General features: G+C 39.1%; 1 protein-coding gene across 3 annotated transcripts in view; it reads right to left on the reverse strand.

Moving 5' to 3' along the window:
- Positions 1–3,500, reverse strand: part of COMMD1 (copper metabolism domain containing 1) — a 231,129-nt gene that overhangs the window by 187,995 nt on the left and 39,634 nt on the right. The window contains exon 2 of one of the 3 annotated variants that reach the window (XM_017522194.2): positions 3,004–3,086. The exons of the other annotated variants lie outside the window; for them this stretch is intronic. The gene's annotated coding sequence lies outside the window, so the exon portion shown is untranslated. The remainder of the gene's footprint in view (positions 1–3,003; positions 3,087–3,500) is intronic. 3 annotated transcript variants of the gene reach the window in all.

Raw genomic sequence — 3,500 nt, forward strand, 5'->3', positions numbered from 1 at the left:
GGGAAAAGAAAAAGAGAGTCAAAGAATTCACCCCAAAAGAGTGTCAGAAATTTTTAGACGGTTATTCGTTATTTGCCCTAGATTGGAAATTTAAAAAAAAAAAAAATCAGAAGGCAAGGGTTATCATGAGAAAGCTGACATTGTCTGGGGCAATGCTGAGGCAAATTAAGATAAAAAATTTGACAAAAAGGCTTGAGTCCCTTGACTCCACTCCCTGCTGGGAACCCAAACCCTTTTTTTACCAGAAAAGGTAAAATGGTCTTGGGGTAGAAAAGTTCCTGGGACAAGAACATAAAAACATACAGGCTAATAGAATTGTAAAATCTGAGATGTTTAAACAGACATTATGTAAGGTAGTTGTGACTCTTCACCTAAATGTCTTATGAAAATGGGTACTGTATCTGACTGGGGGATGTTTCCCCTATCTAGTACTACACAACTGAAAGCAGGTAAATCTGCTCTTTCAGAAATGTTAACTGGACTTACTAAATGGGAGCTAGAAAGATTTCCTGAGCCCACAAAATATCAGGGAGAAGCTGGAGTGCTAGTTGGGACAAATCCTCTACTTTGTAGCCTTTTGTGGAACATTTATTGGGACTTAGGGCAAAAAACTGTGAGTACTTCCAAATAACAACTACTGGACTAGTGAATTTCTACTGGAGGGGCATTTACTGCCTTGCTATGGAATGTTAGCTGAAGCTACCCCTGTGCTAATGGAAATAAAGGTGTTCAAAAGAGTTCCATGATAAAATTAAAATGGTTTGCATAGGATCTTGCTATCTGGGAATACAAGAAGGAGATACTCATAAGCAAGAACCGTCTTTTTCCCCTAGGACTGATTCTAACTATTTGAGGAGCTGCTAGATTTTACAGTGCCTAATTGCTCTCATGAGCTGTTTGGCTTGTGAATGGCAGTTCCAAGGCGAACAAACATCTTGCTTGGAAGGCTGCTGCTCTGTTTAAAGAACGGTCCAAAAAACCTTTTTTTATAGTTATTTATAGTTTAGAGCATTTGGGTGAAGTATGATTTGTAAGCAAACTTACCTCTCTCTCTGAGTTATCCAAAATTCAAATTGTGATTTTATGACAATATGGTTATTTGCATAAATTCAGTAAGAGTCTTTTAGAACAAAATAATTGGAGACAGGTTATTTTACCAAGACTTTGACTAAAATTGTATATTTTTAGGTAAAGTTCCAGCAAAATCAACTTGAAAGGGGCCTATGTAGCCAATCAATTCTTGCTGCACTTTATGTGAATAATCAAAGTATAATAAATCTAAAATTTAATTTGCACACAAATTGATCTTACTATAATTTCTCTTCAATAGAAAAGGAAATTCAGAGAGAGAAATTGTTTCAAAGGAAAAGTATAACACTTGATACTAAATTCTGTTTGAGAGTAGGCTGAATTATGAATTATTTCTTGGCTACAATAATCCTCTAGAGAATACTAGATTATAATTTTTCTTTATATCTTTAGTTGGTGCCCTAATGGAAGAGGTTCTCTTTTCTGTTCTGACATACAAATATTCTTTCTATTGTAAAAATATTAACGTTATTTCTCCTTACTTACAAGGAAACCAAAATTATGGTATTCTCAAAACCAGAGATGCCAATCTCTGTTATTTGGCATCCTGCTAACCGGTAGAAGAGATCTGAGTTACCGGCGGCGAATCTATACAGGTCCTCAGCAACTTCAGTTCTTGCCTCTTCGGAAAGAATTTGAGAGGCATAAAGCAAAAAAGAGACCAAGGCAAGTTCCAGAGCAGGAATGGAAGTTTATTTGAAAAGGCCTTAGAACAGGAAAGCAAGGAACATGTGCTTGGAAGAGACCCAAGCAGGCATGTGAAGGTTGAAGAGAAAAGGTCAAGTGCTCTGTTTAACCATGTCCCTAGCATTTTTATAAGCTCATCTCTTTCCCATGTTTCTTCTTTTAGGGTGGGCTTTCCACATGCCCAGTGCTTTCCTATCCTTTGGAACTGAACACACGCAATGTGTTTAGGGAGTTATAAACATGGCCATCTGAGGCTTACTTCCCTTTTCCAGTGGAGTGTGCCCCCAGAAGATCATACTTCACCATTTTCTTTTCTTTTCTTTTTTGTCTCTTAACATGCATGCCCAGGAAGTTGTACCTCCGTGGGGCCTGCATTCAGTTAATATTTTGATGTTAACAGGTATGGACCATTAGGAAATGGCCTCTCCTTCGTGCTGCCGAATTATCATTTTTAGACAGGCAATGTAATAATTGCTGAACCATCACCTGACATTCTAGTGAGTAGGGAAGAGCCCTCTCCTGCCCAGCTCATGCCTAACTAACTACCTGTAGCAATCCCATTGGGCCCAATCTTTTTTTCACTGCAAATGCCTTGCTGCTAAGACTATACAAGCACCCTCCCTCTAGGCCCAGGGACGGTCGCCTGGGTGTGTAAGGGCGAGTTTTACGGGATACAATTAGATCAAGGTCAGACCCTCCAAGTCAAGGATGGGTACAAAGATGCCTGGACAGCTGGTAAAAGAAGAAAATAATTACAGAGAGGATGATGATACCTTGTGACGAAGCCTCCTGGGTATAATACTCCCAGTTATGAGTTGTGCAGATATATATATATATTTTATTTTTTTTCAGAACAACGTTTATGTTCTGTATAGCTAATTGCTAAAGTCTGTAACTAAAACAAAAATTACATAGCTCAATGCATAACACAGAAGTTAAAAATAAGTCAGTTTTTTTCATAATTTCAATGAAAATTAACATTTAAAAAAACCCTTTGGCTTTTTGTTTGTTCACATTCTACTTAAAAAACAAAATTAATAATAATCTTAAGGGGTAATGAATGCCTGTCCATGTCTATTCCTATCTGGCTTAGAATAATTAATTGACTCTAAGTCTTGTTTACTCTAAGTCCCTCGGCCATACAGAGTCCCACTCAAGGACAGGATAAACCAGGGGCAGGCAGTCAGGCCACCTCAGCAACACTATGGAGCGAAATTAAAATGTTACCTTTGGCAAATCTTGGCCAGAAGGGAGAAAATTCAAAGGCTCCCACAACCATTTGAATGCACTCTCTCCTTGGCCAGGGCACTCTATAATTTAACCAGAAAGACTAGTTAAGGCCATGAAGGGAAGTGGGGGGGTAATCATCATACCCCTCCAGCATTAACATTAATGCAGACCTTCAGTCTGATAAGAAACATTTACAATATATTTTCTCTAAAGTCTGCTACCTGGAGGCTTCATCTGCAGGATAAAACCTTGGTGTCAGCCAGGCACAGTGACTCATGCCTGTAATCCCAACACTTTGGGAGGCCAACATGGCGAAACCCTATCTCAACTAAAAATACAAAAATTCGCTAGGCATGGTGACACATGCCTGTAATCCCAGCTACTCAGGAGACTGAGGCAGGAGAATCGCTTGAACCCAGGAGGCAGAGATTGCAGTAAGCTGAGAACATGCCACTGCACTCTAACCTGGCAAGAGTGAGGCTCCATCTCAAAAA

Source organism: Cebus imitator, unplaced genomic scaffold (genome assembly GCF_001604975.1).
Source record: "Cebus imitator isolate Cc_AM_T3 unplaced genomic scaffold, Cebus_imitator-1.0 Scaffold23, whole genome shotgun sequence".
Taxonomy (NCBI): Eukaryota; Metazoa; Chordata; class Mammalia; order Primates; family Cebidae; genus Cebus; species Cebus imitator.